Source organism: Tupaia chinensis, unplaced genomic scaffold, assembly GCF_000334495.1.
Source record: "Tupaia chinensis unplaced genomic scaffold, TupChi_1.0 Scaffold000007_1, whole genome shotgun sequence".
NCBI lineage: Eukaryota > Metazoa > Chordata > Mammalia > Scandentia > Tupaiidae > Tupaia > Tupaia belangeri.
This window is the reverse complement of record NW_006159436.1, coordinates 3,664,846-3,675,477: the sequence shown is the minus strand read 5'-3', so window position 1 is coordinate 3,675,477 and position 10,632 is coordinate 3,664,846. Positions and strand designations below refer to the sequence as shown.

The 10,632-nt window shown below is 42.6% G+C and overlaps 1 pseudogene; it reads left to right on the top strand.

Annotated features, from left to right (window-relative positions):
- The window catches only part of LOC102470191 (SWI/SNF-related matrix-associated actin-dependent regulator of chromatin subfamily E member 1-like), a 63,560-nt pseudogene extending 54,084 nt beyond the window's left edge, over nt 1-9,476 (top strand).
- The last annotated feature ends 1,156 nt before the right edge of the window (nt 9,477-10,632 follow it).

The following is a 10,632-nucleotide window of genomic DNA, read 5'->3' as shown; positions in this document are numbered from 1 at the left end:
CTCGGAGAGATTTGAAGGAGACCCAGTCCCACCATAGATTATGGAATGAATCATCCCCAAAAAAACATTTTAGAGTTTTAAAATTTTTATCAATGTGAATTACTGACTCTTATATTAGAAATATTTTCGTTGGCTAAAAGGCAATCCTAAGAAAAGAAAAAAATAACAATTTAAAAAACCTGCATTCTGTGGGAAAACCCTTTGGCATTTTAAAAACTTGACTGAATGTACTGAAGGTACACTCAGCACTCTGTCCTTCTATCCTAGTGACATTGTGGTCTTTCACAGAAGGGAGAGAAAAAGGTAGGTGATGCATATAGTGAGGGGGTACCATGGACCCCAGCTGTTAACATGGCACCCACACTTCAAGTCCCTTTGTCTCTATCCCTGGGCCTGCCACAGTGTACCTTCCTTCGTTTTCCCCTGGAGGACAGGACCCAAGAGCAAGGTCCATTGCCCTCACTTGTGATTCACTTGCGTCTCCCCTCACCTAACCTTGAAGGGATTTTGCTCCAGATTGAAGACAGGAACTAGAGAAACAAATCCAGTGTGACTTAGTCTGGCTTTTTGTTTTCAAGACGTGCTTTTTCTCAACGCTCTTCTAAATTTGCTGAATTGAGAACAGGTTTCCTGTGACATTTGGTGATTGCATGATAATTTGAGATGGTCTGTCCTAGACTCAGCAGGTTTGAATCCCATGGTCATGGTAACATGACCTTGGAAAAAGGTTTTCCACCATTCCATTCTTCAGTTTTCTCATTGGCAAAGTGAGATGATGATAATTTAATGGTACCTACCCATGTACTCTTACAAGCATTAAATGAGATGGTTCAGGTAAAGTCCTTACCACACTGATAACAAGTGAGGGCATTCGTTTTTTAATAATGATACTTTGAAAGAGCTGATTGTCCTTGTCATACTGGCATCAATTTTATGGGTGAAAATAATGGACATCAAATGAAAGGACATTTCACTCATGGGCCATTCTGGGCATGACTTGTTCTAACCCATTTTGTTGCTAATAACAAAAAATACCTAACTGGGTTATGTATAAAAATAGAGGTTTACTCAGCTCCTGGTTTGGAGGTTCAAGGTTCAGAAGCCAGCTCTGATGGGATTCTTCTGACTGTATGACAACACAGCAGAGGGCAGGAGGGTGTGGTTTGTGTTCCATGTGTCGCTCTCATTTCATCTTAGAAACCCACAAGGAGTCATCTCGGGCCCTGCTCTGATGACCTTCATCCTGGTCTCCTCCTCAAAGTCCCAGTTTTTGGCACCACACATCAATTGAGCTTTAATTCTTTCAATTCTATTACAATAGCGCAACACATACATTTTGGGGACACAGTCAAACTGTGACATAGCCCAAGCTATGGCTCCATGGCTTTGGCTGTTACTGGCTCTAGTGACACTTTTTCCCCACCTGTTTCTCTATCCCTGGAGATGGAAAAGGCTTCCCGCTGTTGTCAGTCTCTGAGTGTCTCACTATTTCTGTGGAATCTACTTTAGAGCTCTCTCTCAGGAGTGAATGTAATTCCACTTCTGGATTCCTTCCCCTTCCCGTAATTCTTGCACATACATTTTACTACAGATTTGATTTTAATAAATAAGAAATTATGATTTTCTTTTTTTTTTTTTTTGGCCAGAATCATAGCAGTTCAGTGAGTTTATACTGTGGTCTGAAGGTTAAGGATTCATGAAGTAGCACCACACATCTTTTTTTTTTTTTTTTTTCCAGAGGTTTTTTCTATCAGGCACGTGTGCTCACCAGAAAGACAAGAGAGAGAGAAAGCGAGAAATCGCCCGGGGGGGATGGCCATTCTGCAATCCCTTCTCCTCCATTCTCCCCTCCAGATCTTGAGCACACCCGGGTTTGGGACTCGAACCACAGTTGACTACATGGGAGTCCAGTGACATAGCCCTTACTGCTGGTCCTAGCACTGCACATCGTATACCAAATACAGCCATCCTCCATTCTCACTTTATTACTTCAAAAATTTTGATCACTTGAGCAGAGTCTGCACTAACTTTAATTTTGAGTTATCCATTTACAGATCTTTGACTAAGAATATAAATACCAAGTTGGCCAAGAAATTGCTTAAAAGAAAAGACATGTTTCAGGTTCCCTCACGCCTTAGAAACAAGTGTTTACAGGCAAGGAGTTACAAATAACAGATCATTCTTCCTGCATCCCCAGCTTCTTTCTGGTAATAGTTCTGGCAGGTCACATATGAATTATGATCTGGTTGGGATTATTTCACATTTGAAGGAATCAAATTTTTTTTACAAAGTATTTTATAATTTTGACTTTTTTCTTATCATTAAACCCTTTTAAATAAGTGGCACTGACATTTTACCAGGGCTTAATCGGAGGCACTTTTACTGCTGCTACGGCCTTTTCAAACACATCTCCCATCTCTGCCACAGGGTCTTAGAGATAGTAATAGTTAATGGCTATTGATTTCTCACTGTATGCCATATACTGTTTATCAATCAATCAACTGATTGACTGAAAGAGGGTGTAAAATGAACAAGAGAAGTGGAAGAGAGGCAAGCACCTCAAAGGGATCTCATGCCATCATCTTCCCCTAGTCTTTCAGTTGGTCAGAATCACACCCAGCATGTACAGATCAACCCAGAAAACGAACTCCCTTGTTTCATATGGCTTCCAGCATTGCAGAGCATTGTGGTAACACTGTGCCACTGTGGCGGGGACTCTACCACTGCCTTAGGTGCTTCATGGTCCACTCCCCCACCAACAACTCTTTGAAGCTATTAATAATATTGCCCACATTGTAGAGAAATGGAGCAATAGAGGGACTTGCCTCAGTTTACCTAGTGGACAACCAGTGATGGTAGGACTTGAATTCAGGTGCTGGTTCTCTTAACAACTCCCTGATATGAAGAGGACTCTTGAGCCAGAACCTAGAGTAAATCCAGCCAGGTGCCTAGGCCACAACAGGTAAAGGGGTGGTCACCCTTAGGGATGTACAAAGGCCCAGTGGCCACTCCTACCAGCACTAGAAGCTGAGCAAAGACTATTGTTGTGGCAAAATAGAATGTGAGATTAACTTAAGTCCCTGAGAAACTGCCTCTGGACCTAGTAACCCTGGGGTATTTGTGCCACTGACAGATCCCTTGAAGATTTTGACTTGCAAGTGTATGCCATAGCAGCAAGATTGGCATATGCTTTCTGTTTTCCCCTAAGAAACAGAGAAGTTAACTTAAGTATGTATGCAGTGCTGATTAGCTTATGAAAATGCAGAGCACGTTTGCTTTGTCCGTTGTAACCAAAGACGGCCTTGTTGTTTTGATTGTACTCAGTGAATTTTCTCACCACTCTTAAACTTTGGTACCGCAAGTTTCTTTGGAGTGGTCCTGGTTCTCCAATGAGCAATGTTGAGGGAAACCACCTCAGAGGAGGTGTAGGGGCAGGGTGGAAGAAGACGTTTGAGGACATATCCTGCAACCCCCCTGGAACAGGATCCAGATGTGTGAACAAGGTAGTAGAAAATGCCTGAGCTGCTTGTCTTTCAAACACCAACGCGCAGAGCAGCACCAGTACAGTTCAGTCACGTCGACATTTCTGCCCCTGAATGTCCCGTCTGGCAGCCAGTGATTGAAAGAGACTGCCAAGGGCACATGCTAATTTTCCAGTCATTTGGTCAAGTTTCATCTCACACACCACAAGACCGCAGGGCCTGTGTTTACTGAATTAAATTCTCTACCCGACCATAAATTAATGAACAGTAAGTTCTCTTCCTTCCTCTCCCTCCTTTTAATATTTTTATTTTGTTCTCAAAAGGAAAGGAGAAACCCCTTCTATGTTTATTTACCAACCTTCCATATCTTCTTTTTAAATAATTCTCTTTCTACTATAATCAGCCTGTCTGCATCATATGAAAGTGTAGCCACAGCTGTTTGCCTTAAGGATTATAATGCAGCATCAGGTAAATTCATGCAATTCTATGAAAACCCCTTCAGTTAGAGTGGGAAGCAGAGATATGCCAGCACCATTTTACCTGTTGGGGGGATGGTTTAGATCTGTTTGTTTATTTCCTCCATGAACAAGTGAGACAGAGGCAGCACACCAATAGATTTTGACACCACAATCTACCACCAGCCACAGCTAGCTCCAGATCATGGGCCCATGAGCTCACCATGCACAGAAAGATCTCCAGATGTGAATCAGAACCTTCCCACATGGGTCAGCTTCAGAGCACTGTATTTTACTGCTGTGCCACTGTCCAGCCCCAAGGTCTAGACACAGCCTCTGTACATGAACTAGGTTACTGCCTCTGAAGGTGTTGGAGGCTTTGCAAGAAATACTCTCTGGGCAGATTTTTCTCTTTGCATTTAATTACTCCAGGCCTTCTGGATTCGAGGGAGATTGACTACCACTCCATTGCCCTTTACCCAGCACTGCTGAATTGATCTTGTGCCGGTGGAGGTAGTGTGCTGGCTTCCCGAGGATCTGGACAGAGGGTACACTAACAGGTCTGGCACAGGCAAGCAGACAGGGTGTGTCTGCCACATTCTGCCCGTGGAGGCACCAGCTCTAGCTGCGCTTGTCCCTCTGTATCTGGAGTCCTGCCCAATGACTCCTTCTCTTTGGCTCTAGCTATTCCCTGGGCTCTAATGCCACTGTTTTCCAATCTGTCCCTCCATCCCTAGAAGTGGTAAAGGCTTCCCCTTGTTGTCAGCCTTTGAGAGCCTCACCATTTCTTGTTTGTCCCTTCAATGTATCTACACCTCTCTCCCAGTTTCTTCAAGGCATCTCTTCCTCTAAAACCAGTAGGTTGAGTTTTGTCCTAGACAGGATTCTAACTGAGACATACATTAAATCTTTTAATGTATTATCTCATTTTATCTTGCACCAAGTCTATTCAAAATTTAGTAAATATGTATTAAGTGTCAATTACATGTCAGGCAGTGGGCTAAGCACAGGGGATAAACTAAGCAGACACCATCTGTAGCTCACGGGCCGCCATCTCCTGCTGGTATGTGTAACATTGGTACGGTCACTGCCCATAACTCACACATGAGAAAACAATAGCTTCGTAAGCGAAGTGACTTATGCAGTAGTACACAAACCAGATCATCTCCCTGGAAAATCTCTAGTTCTGGCCCTGCTTCTCAGGGGCGCAGGAATTTTCTTTGCCCCCATGATGTCACCTTGGCTTCAAGTTTGAAGACTGCCCGTGGTGGCTGTAATTTCTTTTGACTCAGTAGAAACGGGTGTACAGTATCCCTGCTCTTGTTACTTATTTTCTATTTTCTTTCCCTTTTATCTTCTTAAAAAATCATTTCCTCTCCTTTTTTTCAAGTTCTCTTTCCAACCAACACAAACAGTCAAATGTGCTTTGTTCTTTTTTTTTTTTTAAAGTATTCATACATTAAAATTTCAATATTGGTTGGGTGGAATGTACTTAGAAAAGAGATTGTGTGTGTGTGACAGGGAGAATAAGAGAAGCATCAACAAAGAAAGAGCACAATGATTTACACACACACACACACACACACACACACACACACAGACTGCTGCTTACTTTCAGCTCTGTTCGATTAAATGGGAATTAAGTTGCGGTACACACACCATTTATCCCATTATCCAGTGCTCCTTGTGCTGTGATGTTCTCAGATCCTAAGAAAAGAAAAGAAAGGAAACCTCTCTCCCAGTTTCTTCAAGGCATCTCTTCCTCTAAAACCAGTAGGTTGAGTTTTGTCCTAGACAGGATTCTAACTGAGACATACATTAAATCTTTTAATGTATTATCTCATTTTATCTTGCACCAAGTCTATTCAAAATTTAGTAAATATGTATTAAGTGTCAATTACATGTCAGGCAGTGGGCTAAGCACAGGGGATAAACTAAGCAGACACCATCTGTAGCTCACGGGCCGCCATCTCCTGCTGGTATGTGTAACATTGGTACGGTCACTGCCCATAACTCACACATGAGAAAACAATAGCTTCATAAGCGAAGTGACTTATGCAGTGGTACACAAACCAGATCATCTCCCTGGAAAATCTCTAGTTCTGGCCCTGCTTCTCAGGGGCGCAGGAATTTTCTTTGCCCCCATGATGTCACCTTGGCTTCAAGTTTGAAGACTGCCCGTGGTGGCTGTAATTTCTTTTGACTCAGTAGAAACGGGTGTACAGTATCCCTGCTCTTGTTACTTATTTTCTATTTTCTTTCCCTTTTATCTTCTTAAAAAATCATTTCCTCTCCTTTTTTTCAAGTTCTCTTTCCAACCAACACAAACAGTCAAATGTGCTTTGTTCTTTTTTTTTTTTTAAAGTATTCATACATTAAAATTTCAATATTGGTTGGGTGGAATGTACTTAGAAAAGAGTTTGTGTGTGTGTGACAGGGAGAATAACAGAAGCATCAACAAAGAAAGAGCACAATGATTTACACACACACACACACACACACACACACAGACTGCTGCTTACTTTCAGCTCTGTTCGATTAAATGGGAATTAAGTTGCGGTACACACACCATTTATCCCATTATCCAGTGCTCCTTGTGCTGTGATGTTCTCAGATCCTAAGAAAAGAAAAGAAAGGAAGAAAAAGAAAAAAAGAAAAACTTTCCACGTGGTATTTTTTTACTCTTTGTTTTTACTTCCTTATAAATAGTAAGAAGTTTTACTGAGAAGAAATGATTACAAATCCCCAAAGGTTGGTGTTCTGTTCTGAGCTCCAAGATGGAAGGATTGAGTGGATTTCAAACTTGGCAACATTTCCAACTTGGCAAATGCTTCCATCCTTATTTATGACAGCTTGGAAACTTCCATTTTTCAGGGTTTATAAACGATGCTGCTGATTTTTACTCCCTTTGCTATTTTGCTGTGAATTATGAAATAACCATCCTGAAGGTTTCCTTTTAATGTTAACCCTCTTAGGGGGAGAGCGAAAATGAGAAAAAGGGAGAATGATTATGTTCTTTCTTTTATTGGTTATGAAGCACATTTTACATATTTCAGACAGGCAGTGTACTTCTCTTTTCTGTCTATCAACAAAATGAAAATCTGGAAGTGTTGAGGTTTGGAATATAGAGAATGATAACCTTGTGGTTGCCATTGTCGTCACAAAGGACTTCTTAGCCAGCAGGCCTTTAAAGGACTGTAAGTCCCATCTCCAAATGGCAACCTCACAGTTGGGACTCTGGAGCAGGACAGATAATGCAGAAAAACCTTGGAGAGTTTTTCCTAGGGGTATGAATAATTATATTTCAAGGGATCTCTCTGCCTATATTCTTAGTTGAAAGTTGCCCAAATAAAGGAACAAGTAGACATAGTTTCTTTCTTCTCTTTTTCCCCCTTCTCCTTAGCCTCCTTCTTTTAATTTTTCTCTTTCTCTTAACTCTATATCCAGCTCCTTAAAGCCTACTCATCCTATCTTTTATTTTTCTTTTGGCAAGTGCCTTCTTTGGGTTCATGTAACTACATGGAGATTGGGAGTATCCATTATTGGGTAGAATAGACAGATTCTGCCAAGTATAGGTAGTGAGAATTTTCTCTTTTTCTTTTCTTTCTTTTTTTTTTGGTCAGAGAGTGTGTGTACTCACCAGAGGGAGACAGAAACAGGAGAGGGAGAGAACACCTCGCAATAGAGTATGGAATGCCTCAGTCCCTTCTCCTCTATCTTTCTATCCTGTCAGGATTTGGGGGGGAGGGGACACACACACATACACACACACACATGCCTATGCCTGCTATGTTTATCAAGCCACCGGGGGGTGGGACTTAAACCATAGTTGGCCATGTGGGAATCAGGCTCTCCTAACCACCAGGCCATAGGACCAACCTTCAGTGTGAATTTTCAAATGCAGATACCAAACTAGATTAAAGATGCAAAAATTGTTGTGAGGAGAAACTCTGGGGTGAGAAAAAAAATAGGGAAGGGGCTAGAGAAGTCTGTAAGAACACTGGCATGCTTTGCAAGTAGGGTCTTGAGTGCATGGGCAAGAGGGAGGGAAGAATTGGTTAAGCACCCTGGATGGCTGTTCACTCTAAGGAGGTACTGGCGAGGCTGTTGGGGAGACTTAAAGCCAAATCAGTTGTCAGAGGAGTTCCTGCCTCCCAGGATGGGTCTGCTTTAGTACTTCTACACTCTCAGTCAATGGCAAAGGAGCAGTCCATAGGCAGCTTGGCCTCCATGCAAATGAAGGGGTGGATTTCAGCAAGGCAGCTGGAGCCTGAGTCAGTTGTGCTTCCTGTCACTGAAGGTCTACAAGGTGCATTCTCATGGATTTCAAACAACAGACTTATCCAGGGACCACCAGTTGGTGTAATGGTTATGTCGCTGGACTCCCATGTAGTCGACTACGGTTTGAGTCCTGGATCCGGTGGCTTAAACTCATGCCAGGTGCATGTGTGTGCGTGCCCAAGATCCCGAGCAGAGAATGGAGGAGAAGGGATTGTGGCATGTCTATTCCTCCCTGGGAGGGTGATTCCTCGCTTTTTGTCTCTCAGTCTCTCTGTCTTTCCGGCAAGTGCACATGCCCTATAGCAAAAACCTCTCCAAAACCAAAAAAAAAGAAAAACCAACAGACTTATCTGGACACTGCCTAACAGATGTACTGGTGAACTACCCCACCTCCCTCCTGACTCGTCCATACAGCACCTTGAACACTCTTGTCTGAACAGTCTAAGGAACCTCTGCTTCCTTGAACTACCTAGTGCCAGTTGCATTAGTTAAAAGGGCTTCAACTCTAATCATTATTTTTGAAAAAAAGAAAAAAGTACACAGACTGGGCAAGTCAACATTTTGAAATGTTCAAAATGTAATTTTTGAGCCGTAGCCATCCTCTTATTTATGGCAACATAAAACAACATCTGAGACTAAGACCTGTTTTTGTTTTTCTCGCCTACATGCTAAAACCACGAGTGATTTCATTTCATTTCATTTCATTTCATTTCATTTCATTTCAGGTGAACTACCCCACCTCCCTCCTGACTCGTCCATACAGCACCTTGAACACTCTTGTCTGAACAGTCTAAGGAACCTCTGCTTCCTTGAACTACCTAGTGCCAGTTGCATTAGTTAAAAGGGCTTCAACTCTAATCATTATTTTTGAAAAAAAGAAAAAAGTACACAGACTGGGCAAGTCAACATTTTGAAATGTTCAAAATGTAATTTTTGAGCCGTAGCCATCCTCTTATTTATGGCAACATAAAACAACATCTGAGACTAAGACCTGTTTTTGTTTTTCTATTTCATTTCATTTCATTTCATTTCATTTCATTTCATTTCATTTCATTTCATTTCATTTCATTTCATTTCATGTTCCCCGTCAAACAAATTTCCCATCATGGCTCTCATTATTGATTCATATTCTTTCAGAAGAGTGTTTATGGAAGTGTACATCAATACCTTTCCAGGAATGAGGAAAGAGAGTGGAACACAGCAATGCATCCTCTTACACAATTATGCACCTCTGCTCACCAGCAGCTCTGGATTTTAATCTTTTTTAAGAAAAAAAATGGCACCTTATTTGGATTTGACAAACTTTATTGAGTGCTTTCCATGTGTTAGACCGAAGGTTGGCGACGTAAGTGACTGCAGACACCAGCAGGGACATGTGCATGAATAGGTGACCTGGCAGTGGGAGCTGGCCCTTTGCATTGAACAGAGCTGCCTCCAACCCTGACCCTTATTACTACACAGGAATGCAGGCTCAGGGGAGCCAAATCTTCTGATTTTTTAATACAAGGGCAGATCTGGGTTTCTGTGTAAAGTTTCCCAGTTTTTAAATGTTGGCAAAGCCCTTAACATTTTTGAAGTCTGTGAGCCAAACATAACATGTCTTTATGCCAAATATTGCCTGTTTGGCCCTCCTGCTGGACATTCTGCTCGTAGCGTTCAGATCTGGCTCTTTTACAACAGCCTTGAGTGGATACTTGTCTTAGGTCAGCCTTCTGGAAGAGGACGCTGAAATGAGGCTTCATGTGCAAGTGAGTTATTACAAGTGTGCCTGGGAAAGGGGAGAGAGAAGCCTAACAGAGAAGGGGAAGTTGAGAAAGAGGATAATTTGAGACCAAGCCTCAATGATCATTTAAGGGAACTCTAGAGTATAAGATGACCTTCAGAGTTGCTCCGCCCTGGGCCTGGGGAGCTGGCTTCCATTCCCATGCACCTGCTGGTCACTGGTTGAAGGCTGCAACAGGCAAAAGCAGGCTCCAGTAAGTAGGTCAAGGGCAGTGCTCCAGAAAAGACACACAGCACGGGTGCTGGCTCTTGCCACGTGCAAGGCACAATACAGCAGCCACAATGGAGGGACCTCTGCTCCCTCATCAGAGATCTCCACCTTTCCCAAGTCCACAGATGATGAGAACCACAGTCTGAGCCAGAATTCGAACCCTGAACTTCTGACTCTATGGATAGTGCTTGTTGATACTCTTCCCAGATGCTGCTTACTGAGATGGGCCTACAGATTTCAGAACACATTAGGGTCTGACTGCTTAATATGTTGTTTCCAAAATGCTGTCTTTTTCCCCCTAGGATTGCCGGGAGACAGGATGGCATGGCTATTCAGACAGCAGGGACTACCCATAGACTAGAAAGGGTCTCTGGAGCCAGCAACACTCCGGGCAGCTCTGAACAGCCTCTGAAGAGAGCCT